General features: G+C 47.3%; 1 long non-coding RNA gene across 2 annotated transcripts in view; it reads right to left on the reverse strand.

Annotated features, from left to right (window-relative positions):
• Positions 1-16,537, reverse strand: part of LOC128112908 (uncharacterized) — a 38,736-nt gene that overhangs the window by 2,616 nt on the left and 19,583 nt on the right. The window contains exons 3-4 of one of the 2 annotated variants that reach the window (XR_008219226.1): positions 12,647-13,093; positions 9,606-9,784 (exon numbers count right to left, since the gene is read on the reverse strand). This is a non-coding gene — a long non-coding RNA (uncharacterized LOC128112908). Of the gene's footprint in view, positions 1-9,605; positions 10,523-12,646; positions 13,094-16,537 lie in introns of both variants that reach the window. The other variant, XR_008219227.1, reaches the window with a different exon arrangement.

A 16,537-nucleotide genomic window follows, 5' to 3' on the forward strand; every position in this document is an offset into this window, starting at 1 on the left:
CCCAGGTCTGGATGCTTCCGAGGTCATATATCTGCAAGCTTGTATAGCTCAGGCCTAGTTCTGAAGCCTGTCCTCTTAAGGACACTCGGCTGTCTCCTGCCTGTAAAAACACAAAGAGATCACCACGCAGATGGAGCTGTCAGTCCGTCTGTCCTGGTTGACAGTGAAGTACACTATTCTTGGGGTGTCTTATTGCTAACTATGTTAGCCATGTTTTGGTTTTTGTGGGGGGTTTTTTGTTTGTTTGTTTGTTTTTGGTGTTTTTGTTTGTTTTTGAGACAGGGTTTCTCTGTGTAGCCCTGGCTGTCTTGTAACTCGCTCCATAGATCAGGCTGGCCTTGAACTCAGAGATCCAACAGCCTCGGCCTCCGAATGCTGAGATTAAAGGCGTGTGCTACCACTACCTGTCACTAACAGTGTTTTTATCTTTGTATCTCCGTATCTCCTGAGGTGTTGATGTGATGTGGGAAGGGGCTTCTAGATGAACAACTAAACTTCCCTTCTGGAGTATTGAAGTTCTAAAGAATTAGGGATTACAGGGGCCCCTCCAGATGACACAGCAGGTAAAGGTGATTTCTGAGGGGCCTGCCAACCTGAGTTTGATCCCAGGAACCCATGTGGTACAAGGAGAGAACCAATTCACACAGTTGACCTCTGACCTGTACCTGTGCTTCTTGGCATACTTGGCATTTACACACACACACACACACACACACACACACACACACACACACACAAGAGAAAGGGGGGGAGGGAGAGAGAGAGGAAAATAAATCAGTAATTGCAGTACTAGGGAGATGTCTCAGTCATTAAGTATCTCCTGCTGCAAAGGCATGAGGACCTGAGTTTAGAACCACAGTGCCCGTGTCAAAAGTGGGCAGAATGGCACAGGTCTGTAATCCCAGCACTGGTGAGGCCAAGACAGGCAGATCCCTAGAGTCCACTGGCCAGCCAGACTAGCTCAAATGGTGAGTCCAAGGTTCAGAGGAAGACAATGGCCTTAAAAGAATGAGGAAGAAAAAGGGGAATTAGGAAGATACTGGGTTTTAACCTCTGGCCTCTGTTGGAGCCCACCAAGGTTTCCTAGTGGCTGTACCTAGCAGGACTGCATAAGAAAATGATTGGACCACGGGCCTGGGTACCAGGTGTTTGGAAGGGTCTATATTTGGTTGTATCTAGCAGGGGGAGATCTCTTTGCCTCACCCCTTGGCATTGTTATAAAAAGCCCTTTTGAATAAAGTTCTGGGCTGGTGGGTTTTGACCCAGGCCCTCCCGAGGCTATTCTGTGTTTCTGTCTTTCCTCTCATCGTCTAGGTATCTCTAGCTAAATATTTCCCACTTCTCCCTGCTCAAGAGTACCCTGGACATAAACGTGGGGGCTGGTCCCCCACAGGCCTCTATATGCCCTTGCACACTTATGCACCCACACTCCAATACACACATGTACATGTACACATACACATACACACACACTACACACACTCACACACAATTAGGAATAAGCCCATGAGTGTGCCTTTAACATGTAAATCTGTAAGTCTCAAGGCTGCAGCTGCACCTGCCCCTTATCCAACTTGTAGTTGGTTGTTTTTTTTTTTAATCTCTTGGCTCTTGGCTCTTTGGGGGCCTGCCACCCAGCTCCCAAATAAATCGCACATGGAGACTTATTACTACTTATTGTTAGCATTCTGTCCCGCCCCTTGGGGACCCGCCCAGTGTCCTCTTGTCATCTTACATAAAGTCCCCTTAAGAGAAAACCTCTCCCCCTTCTTCCCTCTTCCTCTTCTCTCTCTCTTTCTCCAGGAGGTAGTGCACACCTCCCCTCTCCCTCTTTCTCTCACTCTCTCTCCTCTCTATTCCCTCTCCCCTCCCCCTTCAATCATAAAACTTTCCACGCGGATGCTGTGTCTGCATGGTATGAGTAACTTTCCACCATGCCACGCCTCCACCTGCCACGGCTGTATGGTGTGTCTCCCTCACCCACCGGGCACCTTGGCTCAAACCCTCCAAGACCTCTTGAGAGCCATTTCACAGCACGTAGGAGTGCCTGGCCTTAACTTGGCTTGTTTCTTGCCAGCTTTTCTTAACCTAAATTTCCCATCTATCTTCTGCTTCTGTTCTTTTACCTTTCTCTATTTCTGTATATCTTTTCTTTCCTTCTTATTCTGCATCTGGCTGTGTGGCTAGGTGGCTGGCCCCTTCTTTTTTTTTTTTTTTTTTTTTTCCGTTTTTCGAGACAGGGTTTCTCTGTGTAGCTTTGCGCCTTTCCTGGGACTCGCTTGGTAGCCCAGGCTGGCCTCGAACTCACAGAGATCCACCTGGCTCTGCCTCCCGAGTGCTGGGATTAAAGGCGTGCGCCACCACCGCCCGGCAGGCTGGCCCCTTCTTATCTCACTCCTTCCTCATCTCTCCTATTTATCCTCTCTCTGCCTGCCAGCCCCGCCTATCCTTTCTCCTGCCTTGCTATTGGCTGTTCAGCTCTTTATTAGACCAATCAGGTGTTTTCAGGCAGGCAAAGTAACACAGCTTCACAGAGTTAAACAAACGCAACATAAAAGAATGCAACACATCTTTTCATCATTAAACAAATATTCTATAGCATAAACGAATGTAACATGCCAGGCAGTTTTATCCCAGCACTCAGGAGGCAGAGGCAGGTGGATCTCTGTGAGTTTGAGGCCAGCCTGGTCTACGTACAAAGCAAGTTCCAGGACAGTCAGAGCTGTTACACAGAGAAACCCTGTTTCAGGGGAAAAAAGAAAAAACAAAACAAAACAAAAAACAAACAAATCTAACACATCTTAAAATAATATTCTACAACACAACTCTGAAGCCAGTGTTTCATCTACCCTAATTCGTCCGAGGGCCAGGTACCAGCTAGCTATCACTTCCACAGCCCAATGCCTGCTGAAATTACTCAAATACTCTGACTCAAAAGATGGTTGCTCTGACCTGCCTTGCTTTACACCTTGGAAAACCCGAATAAAGGCCCTGCCTCCACATTCCCATCCCCTGGAGTTATCTGTTCCTATAGCCAAAGGTGGCATTGTTACCTGACAGCAGGAATTTGTGGCATAAAAAGCCACTCATTACAATCAAGACAGGCAAGGCTTCTTCACTTAAGCCCAAACTGGTAGACTTCCACTCTCACTGAAAGGATAGCAGAGAGAGAAAGGCCAGCTGCTATTCTCAGGACCAAGGAAATGGCAGACACTTGCCGATTTTTCCAAGAACGTCTATGTTTGGTGATTGTCTGGTGGTCATGGGCCCATATTTTCCTCCTCTTTATTTATCCTATTATTTATTTATTTGTTTATGTGCTTATTTAGGGACAGAGTCTTACTATGTAGCTCAGGCTGGCCTCTAATTCACTTCAATCCACTGCCCCAGCCTGACCAAAACTGAGGTTCCAGGAATGTGCCATAAGGCCTGGTTTAAGTTTTTCTTGTGTGCAAGCGTTCCAGCATGGAGGTTTGCAGGCTAAGAGCCGTGACTCAACTCAGGAACTGTGGAGTATCTCCTGTTGACATCATCCTCTTTCACAAACTTCCGGGCCGACGGTTTGTGGGGCCGTTAATGATAAGGCTGGGGGGGCTGTCCTGGCTTGAGCTGCCCAGAAAGCACAGAGTAGGGTACTCATACCAGCACCAGCGGACAATGATGAAGTTCAGCTTGCAGCACACTGGGCGTGATGGCTCATGCCTGTTAATCCCGGCTCACACAAAGCTGAGCGGGAGCATCCCCCTGAGTTATTCAGGTCAGCCTGGGCTACAATGTGAGATTCTGTGGTAAAAACAAAAACTGTATTATAGTCTTCGACGAAACGTGTGAGTGTGCATGCATTGTGTGTGTGTGTGTGTGTGTGTGTGTGTGTGTGTGTGTGTGTACAGGTTGCATGCATGTGTGTGAGCACAGGTGTGGAGATCCAAGGCTGATATCAACTATCTTTCCTCCATCTATGTTTTCTGAGATCGGCTAGGATCCCTGGCTTCAGAGATCCACCCGTCTCCACCCCACAATGCTCCCACACACCCAGTTATTTGTGTGGGTTCTGGGGATCTGAACTCAGGTCCCCAGATTTATAGGGCAGACACTTTACCAACTGAGTCATCTCCCTGGCTCTTGGGCACAGCATTTTAAATGATCACCGAGTCTCCCTGTAAAGCTTGGAAGAATTTGACCCCAGGGTTAAGGAGCGAAGGGAACAGACCCGATTTAAAGACGGATGCCAAGCCTTTTATGTCACATTAGGCACCCATCAGATATTATCTGTAGGTTACAGTGAAAAGCCAGTGTTTATCAAAGGGCTCCTTCAGGTTCTGAGAAGTAACCAAGGCAACTGTTACCATAACCCACATCAGAGGTCTTATCTCCTGCAGGCCAGTGGGAAGTCAATAATGTATTGCCCAGCTGTGGGGCCTCCAAAATTAGGAATTTTCAGGTCAAGAAAGAGCAAATGCTGTGATTTAGCTTTGACAGGTTGATCCTGAAGTTGGTTCTGGGGCGGCTCACCACGAGCATTTCATGGCACAAGGATTTTCTGGTTAATAGTTTTCCCTGCTTTCATCGGGTGATTGATTGTGTGACTGCCTTGAGCCACACTGTTTTAACTTGGTTTAGTCATATAGGCTCCCTTGTCTGTAAACATTCTAGCCTTGTGACTTTATCTACTATTTTATCACAAAACTATTGAAAGTATGCTTTCAGTGGGTTTCAAGGTAAGGGCCCAGAGTTAGGCCTTTTGTCCCCTTCAAGTGGTCCCTAGCTCTTTCAACATAGTACACCCCATTATCAACCCATGGGTACAAATTTACAGACCTATGGGTACATGGACTGAAGATGTAACTCCGTTGGTAGAATGCTTGATGGGCATACACAAAACTCTGGGTTCAATCCCAGACTTGCATAAACTGGATATAGAGCACACATGTAATTCCAGCTTTCAGGAGGGAGAGGGAGTAAGATCAGAAGTTCAAAGTCATGTCCAGCTACATGGTGATTTCAAGGCCAGCTGGACTACCTGAGACCCTGGGCTGGGGAGCGTGGTGGGGGTGGTTGTTGTTGCTTTAAGAAAAAAAAATTAAATATTGTCTGGCTTGATGATGTGTGCTTTTAACCTCAGCATTTGGGAGGCAGAGATAGTAGGATTTCTTTGAGTTTGGAGCCAGCCCGGTCTACATGATGAATTCCAGGCTCCTCAGGGATACCTAATGAGATTCTAGAGTCTAGAGACTAGACATCCAGATGTAATCCGGGAGGAACTGATTTAGGAGGTTTCCAGTAGAACAAAACTGGTGCTTTCTGCAAGTCCCCTTTGATTGGGCCGCAGCAATGCTTTCATAGCATCTTGCACAGTTCTACCTGTTTCCATTCATCTGGGAACCTGTGAACTCTGAAAGCATGAAAATAATCTTGTGTGGTATGTGTACCTGTCTGCGGTGTTTGTGGGCATGTGTGTGTGTGTGTGTGTGTGTGTGTGTGTGTGTGTGTGTGCGCAGGTGTGCTCACTCATTCGTGCACCTATGGGCCCCAAAGGTCAATGTCAAGTGTCTTCCTCTATGACTCTCTATCTTGGTTTTGTTTTGTTTCCAAGACAGGGTTTTTCTGTCCTGGAACTTGCTCTGTAGACCAGGCTGGCCTCGAACTCAGAGTGCTGGGATTAAAAGGATGGGCCACCACCACTCACCTTTTTTTTTTTTTTTTTAATTTTGTTATTTGTAGGAGTGTGCATGTGTGTGGGTACACACATGCCATAGCATGCACGTGGAAGTCAGAGGACAGCCCACGGGAGGCAATCCTGTCCTTGTACGGTGCGGCTCCTAGTGACTGAAAGCAGCTTGTCAGGCTTGGCAGCAAGCACGTTCGCCCGGGAGGCCATTTTACTTTTCTTCTGCCTTGTTTCTTTTTGTTGTTGTTTGTTTTATTTGTTTGGGTTGTTTTTTAAGATTTATTTATTTTATGCTGGGTGGTGTTGGTGCACACCTTTAATTCCAGCACTTGGGAGGTGGAGGTAGGTGTATCTGAATTCCTGGCTGATGCATACGCTCTCCTGTCTCCATCATACTGGAAGCATGGGCTTATGTGCATGACCATGCCTGGCTTTCTAAGTGGGTATTAGGAATCCAAATTCATGTCTCCATGAATTTGCTCAGCAGTCAGTTTACCCACTGATGCAGCCCTAAGGGTTCCTTAAAGAGCTAGGGATATGGCTGGGTGATAGAATGCTTGCCTAGCATAAACAAGACCCTGAGTTGGAGCCCTAACACTAGAAAAAAAAAAAGTCACTTTAAATATAAAGCTCAGTCAACATCTTGGTTGATTCTCGGAGCTGCAGAAGTCCAGAACGTTTCAGGGATCTGTTACAAAGCAGATTCCCAGTTCCTAGCAACGCTTGCTTTTCTCATGTTTCCTAGCAATAACAAATTTTAATGCCACACATAGACACCCAGAATGGACATGACTCCTGGCTGCCCTTGTAGGGCAAGCGTGGTCCATGGACTAAATCAGGGCCAGCAGGATGGATGGATGTGAGATCCCTATGGCTTATGACCCTTCGCTTTGTTCTTTTTTTTTTTTTTTTGCTCTGTTTTGTTGTCTGTTTGTCCCTTCCTTACATCCTCACACGTCACTGGAAGGACTGGACCCTAAAGATTTTCAGAAGCAGGTTGCTATTGTTCAGTTTGTCTGATTTGTTAAGCAACGGTCATTTTGGGTTTTCGTTCACTCACAGCCAAACCAAACCATGACTAATTCAGTGGCAAACGGTGTACCTGAAGGGATCGAGGGGGTGGCCCTTAGTGACAAGATTAATGGCTGTATGGCTTAACCAAGACCGCATCCCACAGGCAATGAAAGCCATGCTTTTTGTTTATTTGTTTGGTTGGTTTTTGGAGACAGGGTTTCTCCGTGTAGCTTTTGCGCCTTTCCTGGAACTCCCTCTGTAGCCCAGGCTGGCCTTGACCTCACAGAGATCCGCCTGGCTCTGCCTCCCGAGTGCTGGGATTAAAGACGTGCACCACCACCGCCCGGCTCAAAAGCCATGCTTTTTAAAGTGCATGGTTTTACTAAGTTCACATCAGTTCTTCTGTGGATCTTCACCTGGGGCAGAGAGGAGAGGGCCACAGGAACACCTCTAAGCTGAAGCCTTCCCCCACTGGCCCGAGAACCTGCTTCTTTCCGCCCTGCCCCACCGCCTGGTCTGGCTCAGTGAGTCAAAGATAAATACAATAGACAGTGCAGATTTTACTTGTTATTTCAATAAATGTTTTGTGGTTATCATTTTCCTTTAGATATTTATTTTATTTCACCTGTGTAGGAGGGTTTTGCATGTATGTTCATATGGGCATGAGCAAGTGTCAGATTCCGGATGGTAATGAGCCACCATGTAGGTGCCGGGAACCGCACTTGAGCCCTCCGGAAGAGCAAGGAGTGCTCTTAACCCCTGAGCCAGGTCTCCCATGTTGATTGTAATTTATTTACAGTGATGACGAGGTCAAAGTTCAGGGAGAGGCTGAGGGCTGTCCCTCCAGAATTCATGGTTTGAAACTCTACCCCTTAGTATGTGTGGAGATAAGGCCTTCTGAAGTAATTGAGGTTAAATGATAACATCACAGTGGCATCCTCATATAGTGTGACGAGCATCCTTACAAGAAGAGGAAGACACCAGGGATTGCACAAACAGAGCAAAGGCCATGGAGAAACCAAGCCTGTCCACTCCTTGACCCGGGACTTGAAGCTTCCAGAGCTGTGATAAAGTCAATTCTGTTACTTAGGCATCTATTTTGTGTAGAAACCTCAGCTTGAGGATACAGGGACCACATAATTCTATCCTAGACATAATCCTGACCTCTCCTCTGACAATACTAGGGTCTTAGTCCCAGCAGCCAACCTGCTTCCTCGTGGAGTCTGTTGTGACCCCTGACCCTACGGGGCACAGCTCCCAAGATCTTGCATTACCACAATGAAGACAAGTCTCCCACCAGCCCAAAACTGGATCCTGTAATTTAGGGGCTTGGGGGTGGGGGTGGGGGGCTGGAGATAGATCTCAGCTGGTTGAGTGCTTGCCTACTGTGCATGAAGCCCTGGGTTTGATCCCCAGCACTGTATGAAACTGGGCATGGAGGTGCATACTGGTAACCCAGCGCTTAAGAGGTTAGAGGCAAGGGAATCATTAGGGACTTAGTGAGTTCAAGACCAACTTGAGCTACTTAGAAGAAAGATAGGAAGGAAGGAAGAAAGGGAGGGAGGGAGGGAGGGAGAGAATGAGAGAGAAAAAAAAAACCCAAGTAATAATACCTGATTTAGGAAGATGGTATAAGATGAAAGGGAAAGATCAGCAGTTTTGCAAGGTCATCTTTAGCTATATATAGAACTTGAGGCTAACCTGAGCTAACTGGGCCAAGTGAATGGCTTGTCTCAAACCATGAATGGCTAAGCCAGGTGTGGTGGCACACACCTTTAATCCCAGCAGTCAGGAGTCAGAGGCAGGTGGATCTTTGAGTTTGAGGCCAGCCTGGTCTACAGAGTGAGTTCCAGGATAGCTAGGGTGACACAGAGAAACTGTCTCAAAAAAAATAATAAAATAAAGAAAATAAAGAAAAAGAGAAAGGAAAAGAAAAAAGAAAGAAAGAAAAAAGAGGGGCTAAAAATTGAATTCAGTTGGTAGAATGCTTGCCTAGCACAAGCATGAGGCCCTGGGTTCAGTCCTCAGCAGCACATAAAGCCAGATGTGGTGGCACATGCCTCTAATCCCAGTACTCAGGAGGCAGAGGGAGAAAGATGAGGCATTTAAGGTCATCTTCAGCTACATAATGAGTTTGGGGCCATCCTGGGCTAACTCATAGACTCTATCTCAAAAGGGGCAGGGGAGGGGTAGCCCAGCATGGTACTGCAGGCCTGTAATCTCACACTTGGGAGGCAGAGGCAGGTGGATCTCAGTGAGTTCAAGGCCAGTCTGGTTTACATAGTTAGTTCCAGACCAGTCAAAGCTACATATTGAGACAAATCTGGCCATGGGGGAGAGGCAGCAAGGACGTTGGGGACATAGCTCAGTTGGTAAATTGCTTGTCATGTAAGCCCGAGGACCTGAGTTTGGATCTCCAGTGTCCACATAAAAAGCCAACACACCTTCTCCCTCCACCTCCTGAAGCACACAGTTGTAATCCCAGGGTTGGAGAAAAAGATAGGAGGAACCCTGATGCTCCCTGGCAAGCCAACCTCGCTGAACCGGTAAACCCAAGGTTCTGTGAGAGACCTGTCTCAAAAAGGTAGGTGGAGAGTGATTGAGCGAGAGACCTGATGTTGATCATATGCTCAAACACAAAATGTGCAAACACACACACACACACACACACACACACACACACACACACACACACACACACACACGGTTTAAACGACAGGTGATTTACACGTCAGAACCAGTCTGCCCTGTTCTGGACTAACAGTATTTTGGAAATTTATTCACTTTGGAATTTGTATGTTTACATAGCCAGGCTCCAGAAGGAGCAGGGTGAAGTGTTGTTGGCTTTATGACCTAATCTTGCCTCAATCCTTCACCTCAGCCTCTCAAATGCTGGATTACAGGCATGCTCCACCAAACTCACACCATGCTTGGCTCCATGCATCGTCGAATCACTGATTTCCTGTTGCTGTGGCCGTGGACACCATGACCAAAAAACTATTTATAGGAAGAAGCCTTGAGCTCACAGAGGGACAGTCTGTAATGGCAGGGAGACGTGGCAGCAGGCAGCCAAAGCAAGAGTCCTAGAGAGCACATCTCTCCCTACAAACAGAAAGAACAAATTGAAAGTGAGGTCAAGCTATAAACTCAAAGCCTGTCTCCAGTGACATCATTCCTCCAGCAAGGCTCTACCTGCTTACACTTCCTTCCTTTAACCTCCCCAAACAGCACAACCCACCGGGGACCAGGTATTCGAATTCACAAGCCTATAGAGGACATTTCTCATTCCAACCACCATCCCCAGGGCTTTTGTTTGTTTGAGACGAAGTCTTAACTATGCTGCCTAAGTTGAATGGAGCCCTGGAGCCCTGGAGCCCTGGACTCCTGGCCTCAAGCTTCTTCCATAGCTGGGACTGCAGGCAGGGACCACCATGCCAGGCTTGAAAGTGTTTTTGAATGATGGAAAATGTCAAACACATATAAAATTCTAAAGCACATTATGTCGAGATTTCATGTATTATCACCCAGCTTCATCAATAATGGACTCAAGGCAACATGCCGGACTCCCTGCTTCCCTTTATCCCCCCAAATTATTTTGAAGCAAAAACTCAGACCAGGTTGTTTCATCTGCAGATATTTTGGCATGAGTCTCTAAAAGACAAGAAATAGTACCCATCTTTGTTTACTTCCCTGTTGGTAGGGTTTTTGTCAGCTTGATTTACAGGATTATCTCTATCAGGTTGGCCAGTGGGCAAGCCCTCGGGTGGTTATCTTGATTGATGATTGAGGCGGAAAAGCCCAGTCCACTGTGGGTGGTGCCGTCACTGGGCAGGTAGAGCACTACAAGAAAGCAGGGTGAGCAAGCCAGTAAGCAGCACCCCTCCAGGGCCTCTGCTTCGGTTCTTGCCTCTAGGTTCCTACTTAAGTTCCTACCCTGACTTCCTTTCATGATGGAGTGTGTGTGACCTGAGAGTCGTAAGCTGAAATAAATCCTTTCTAACCCTAAGTTGGTTTTGGTCAGTGTTCATCACAGCAGCAGAGAAGCCCAGCTAGGACAGTTTGCTTCTCTGGGTTGCCATGGCCTGTGAGCTGTGTGAGAAGCCGGCTTTAACCTCTTCCTTTTGTTTCCATGGAGCCAGGGCTGGGGCCAGCTTCAAGCAACCTGCTCAGAGAACCCAGCACTCAGGAGGGTTCTCTGCTTGGTTTAACGCTCTGAAGTTGCTAGCTTTAGAGTTTTAACTTTGGAACAGGGGCTTTGCATTTTCAGTTTTTTTTTTTTTGTTTTTTTTTTTTTTTGGTTTTTCGAGACAGGGTTTCTCTGTGTAGCTTTGCGCCTTTCCTGGAACTCGCTTTGGAGACCAGGCTGGCCTTGAACTCACAGAGATCCGCCTGGCTCTGCCTCCCGAGTGCTGGGATTAAAGGCGTGCGCCACCACCGCCCGGCGCATTTTCAGTTTTTAAGACTGTATTTTACCCAGCACTTGGGAGGCAGAGGCAGGCAGACCTCTGTGAGTTTGAAGCCAGTCTGGTCTATAGAGCGAGTTCCAGGAAAGCAGAGCTGTTACATAGAGGAACCCTGTCTCAACCGCCCCCCAACCCCCCACCAAAAAAAAAAAAAAAAGAGATTATATTTTAATTTTTGTCTTGTGTGTGTGGTGGGGGGAATGCATGCCACAGCATGTCTGGGGACAATTTGTGAGAGGTAATTCTCTCCTTCTACCGTGTGGGTCCTAGCGATGAAACTTAGTCAGGCTAGGTGGCAAGCACCTTTACCTGCCTGAACTACCTCTCTACCTCTTTATTTTCATCCTGCCCTGGACTTCAAAAGTCGTATTTCTGGTTCTGGCTGTAGCTCCCCATGAAGTAAACACATAACAGGCTCTCTATGCAAAGAAATTAGCACACTCTGGGTCTTTACCCTAAACTGCCCGTCCTTCAGCAACCCCTAGCTCAGGGGTGGTAGCATCATCCTTCCAAATGGCTGGATCTGAAACTCAGGGATCAGACTGGGGATGCAGCTCAGCAGAAAAGAGTGTGTGCCCTGCATGCACAAAGCCCTGGGTTCCATCCTGGGCACCACATAAACCAGGTGCAATCATGCCCACCTGTATTCCCAGCATTAGGAAGGAGGAGGCAGGGGAACCAAGTTCAAGGCCAACTTCCGCTACACAGTAAGTTCAAGGCCAGCCTGGGATCCAAGAGATCAAATCTGAAAATTAAGTATTTGAAATATAAGACCTGGTATCATCTTTGTCTCCTTCCTCTTCTTCAGCCTCCCATGCCCCTCCCATGCCTGTGACTGCCACATCTGGCCAGCTTCTGTGTGAGACGAGCAGGGAGGGAGAGTGTTTTGAGCTGTCTTTGCAAGGCAGGCTTTGTATTTGCTCGGGTTTCAGCTTGCTTGGGTGACCTCCAGGGTTGTGACTTCGTTTTGGATCCTTCAGGTCCTGGTGGCTTCTTTGGGAGGTGACTCCAGGAAACGTGGTGAGTTTATGGGGGAAGCGAAACAGGGAACACAACAGAGACACGAGCGTGTGTTCCTGATGGCTTATCTCTTTACACAACTGGGGGGGGGGGGGGCGGGGGATGGTGTTCATCCTGTACAGTAACTCCTGAGAGACTATTATAGGGGACTCACAGAGAATTGTCCACTAGACGGAGAGGAAGCCAGAGGATGTATCCACCCACTCCTGTGTCCTGTTTGGTTTATTGGGGTTTTGCTGGGTGGTGCTGGGGATTCGTAACTGCTAAGCGCACATCCTACCACTGGGCTACCCCACCAGTCCCCTGAAGCCTGTGCATTTGTGTTGCTCCAGGGAACTTAGCTCTAAGACCGTCCATTTGTGTGCATGCTAGCCAGGCACACATCTGCAGCCAACGAAGAGCAGCAGGCTGGGAGGCAGAGGGCCTGAGGGAAGAAGCCATCGGGTAGGCTGGTGATGTAGTTCAGTTGGTAGTTACTTACCTAGCACTTGTGAAGCCCATGATTTGACTCCCAGAATTCCACAAGCTGGGTGTAAGGGTGTGTGCACAATTCCAGCATTTGTGAGATGGAGACAAGAGGGTCATCCTTGGCTACATAGCAAATTTGAGGATGGCCCAGGCTACATGAAACCCTGTCTCAAAAACTAAAATCAAACAAAAACAGAAGGCATTGGACACAGGGGACCTGTCTCTCATAGGTCTGAGGAAGCTTCTGTGGGCTGAAGAGCTATGGGCGATCCACATCTTCTACAGAAGGATGGATGGCAAATGTAAGACAACCCCATCTCTTCCTTTTCCTAGAACTCTTTGAAGTCATAACTTCATGTTTTTTTCACTGTCAGCATCCCAGGTAGAGCCAGCAAGTCTCCATCATTTGGCTGTTTCCTCATCATTCACATTTGCCTCTTGTCGGTCTGAACAGTGGGATCTAGGAGGTAAGGACATAGTTTAGACATCCATAGGGAGATTTTCTTTTTGGACTAGAGAATGTTTCCCTATCTAGAAAAGGATCTATTGTGTTTAGCCCCAGGAAATTCCTCCACGAGTCTAAAACACCCATGAGATCTTTGTAGGACAATATGGAGGAAATGTCAATACTGTTCACTCCTTTGTCTCGCTAAGGATGTCTGAGCCATTCCAGCATCCCACTTCCTTTCATGAAGAAGAAGTTGGCATTTGGTTTTATTAGATTTATTCACACTCAAAGCAGGTACCATTGTTGACTGGAATAGTCTGCATTTATCAGAAAGCAAGAATACGGGCTGGAGAGATGGCTCAGAGGTTAAGAGCACTGACTGTTCTTCCAGAGATCCTGAGTTCAATTTCCAGCAACTACATGGTGGCTCACAACCATCTGTAATGAGAGCTGGCACCCTCTTCTGTATACATAATAAATAAATAAGTCTTTAAAAAAAAAAAAGAAAGCAAGAATACAAGGAACCTGTTTTGGGGTTTTTAAATGGTAGTTTTGTGTTGATTTGGTTTGAAGACAGCATCTCTTTCTGTTTCTTTCTTCTGTATTTATTTGTTTATACTGAGACAGGGTCTGTCTAATGTAGGTCTGGCTGACCAGGCTGGCCTCAGACTCCCAGAAATTCATGTGCCTCTGCTCCCGAGTGCTGGGATTAAAAGCATGTTCCTGACTTTAGAAAAAAATTAATTACATTTATGTATTTGCTTTTTTTTTTTTTTTAGTATTATTTATTTGGATTTGCGCCCCTCCACCATAGTGGGAATGTGGATTTCAGGGGACAGCTTTGGAGAGTCATTCTTTCTTCATATCTTGTGGGTTCCAGGGATCAAACTCAGGTCAATGTAAAAGACAAAGCTTCGTGTTTATTATGCAGTACCAGGGACTGAACCAGGGATGCCATGCAGGTAGGAAGTGCTCTCACAGGCATGCATCATCAGCCCTAAGATTTTTGTTTTTGCTACCAAGTGTGTTTTCTTTCTCTCTGTGTGGGTGCCTGTGGAGGCCAGCAGACACACACACACACACACACACACACACACACACACACACACACACACACACCCGTGCCTGGAGCTGGAGTTAACAGGTGATTGTGAGCTGTGGATGAGGGTGCTGAGAACCAAACCCTGGTCCTCTACTAGAGCAGCAAACCCTCTCACCACCAAGCCACCTCTCCAGGCCCCTGGGCTTCTTTTGGGGTTGAAATATCTAAGAGTTTTGTCAGACAGCAAAGTAGCTGTGGCAGAGGAACAAGGACAGAAAACTTCGGGTAGGTGCCGCCGCTCCGAGTTCATAAAACACACGCTGGGATGAAATTGCTGGACCTGTGATAGGCATTCCAACCGTCCCCCCATGGTCGTGCATGCCGCATGCCCGGTGGGACACTTAGACATCTCCACCTTGTCATTTCTGGGTCATACGTCCTGCGTGCCCCATGCCCCATGGTTACGCGGTCACATAGTCGCGGACGGACATGACCTTATGATCTCTGCGAGTGGACCTGTGTCCGCAGGTGCAGGTGCATTCTGGCCTTTATAAGGCGGCGCCATGTGTCCCCCCACACCATCGTCGTGTCCCCCCCACCACCATCTCTCTCTCCATACCTCTCTATCTGTGTTTCCTCTCCGCCAGGCCTGGCTCTCTCTCTCTCCCCTTCTAATAAAGCTCTGAAAGGTACCACTGGGTTCTGTTGTAATCGTGACCTTTCCACACGGTAACCAGCCACCAGCGCCATTTTCCTTTCAACCTGTCCTCAGCTAGGGTGGCTGCTCAAACCTGTGCTCATTCACGCCGGTCTTTATTAAGCTGAAATGCTCTGGGTATACTGTGCCATGCCTCTGGAGTTCCAGATGGGTTGCACATACACAAATAATTCGTACTTTGAGCTGATGGCTTTCTAATGAGCAATATAAATGTCACCTCAACAACAAGAAATTGAAGGCATCTCATTTCTGGGATGCTGCTGGATTTTTTGCTTGGTTAAATTCAATTTTCAGCTATATAACTCATGACACCACTAAGAGACCCAAATTGTATGACATATTGGGCAGGACAGCCATGTAAAATATTCCATCATGCATTTACATTTTTTATTACATTTATTCATTTATTGGGGGAGGGGAGCATGCCACAGTGTGTGTGTGTGTGTGTGTGTGTGTGTGTGTGTGTGTGTGTGTGTGTGTGTGTGTAGACAATTTGAGGGAACCAGTTTTCTTCTCCTCCATGTGAATTCTGGGATCAAACTCAGCTCTCCTGGCTTAGCAGCAGGTACTCTCAGACAATGAGTCATCTTACTGGACCCCATCAGGCTTTTTTTTTTTTTTCAAGACAAGGTTTCTCTGTGTAACAGCCCTGGCTGTACTGGCACTCACTTGGTAGACCAGGCTGGCTTCAGAGATCCACTTGCCTCTGCCTCTGGAGTGCTGGGATTAAAGGCGTATACTACCAGCACCCAGCTCCAGCTTGATTTTCTTTTCTTTTTTTTTTTTTTTTTTTTTTTTGTTTTTTCGAGACAGGGTTTCTCTGTGTAGCTTTGCGCCTTTCCTGGAACTCGCTTTGGAGACCAGGCTGGCCTCGAACTCACAGAGATCCGCCTGCCTCTGCCTCCCAAGTGCTGGGATTAAAGGCGTGCGCCACCACCGCCCGGCTCAGCTTGATTTTCTTAGCGATGGGACTGACCATTCGACAATTCAGGGCAATGAGAGGTGAACAGAAACTTTAGGAAGCTTCTGGGAAAGTTTTTCATTTCCTGATGAAAGGGAATAGCTGGTACTCCTAAATTTTCCCGTTGTCCCCTGTTCAAGCGGTGATGTGACTCCTCCAGCTTGTGATGTGTGCAGCTCCAGCAGCTCCCGCCCACCATGAGGGGGTTCTGGGCCCTGCCCTGGGCAACAGCCCCGGCTGTGTGCTGGCTCCTTTAACTCGGTGGCTTGTGTTGCCTTCTGGAGTGAGTCACACTGTTGCTGACTTGATGTGAGAAATGTAGAGGGGCTTGAATGACCTAACACTGTAAATGTCCCAGAGACTGTCCTAGACTTTAATGTCACCGGCTTCAAAATAGCTCCAGACGGTGTTACAAGCTGCTCACCAGGGCAGCCTGCAGACTCCCCCACACAGGCCAGACTTCTGTGTTTAGAGAGGGATTACAACCCTCTGAACTGGTCTGGTGGGCCTCACGCCTATCCCCCTGGCCCTTCTGAGCCCTTTTGAATCAAACCTTGTCATTTAAGAAAGAGAAGACAAGCAAATACATAGGGTTAAAATGAAAAAAAAAAAATTTTTTTCCCCCCGCTAGGGTTTTTAAGCCAAGTCCTGAGGTTAAGACTTGTTAGTGGGGCCCACCTGCTATCCTTTTAAGTAGATAAAAGACTACATCCACCATCGCCCCTTCCACTCTCT

This window comes from Peromyscus californicus, unplaced genomic scaffold (assembly GCF_007827085.1).
Source record: "Peromyscus californicus insignis strain IS unplaced genomic scaffold, ASM782708v3 Scaffold_17__1_contigs__length_78620276, whole genome shotgun sequence".
Lineage (NCBI taxonomy): Eukaryota > Metazoa > Chordata > Mammalia > Rodentia > Cricetidae > Peromyscus > Peromyscus californicus.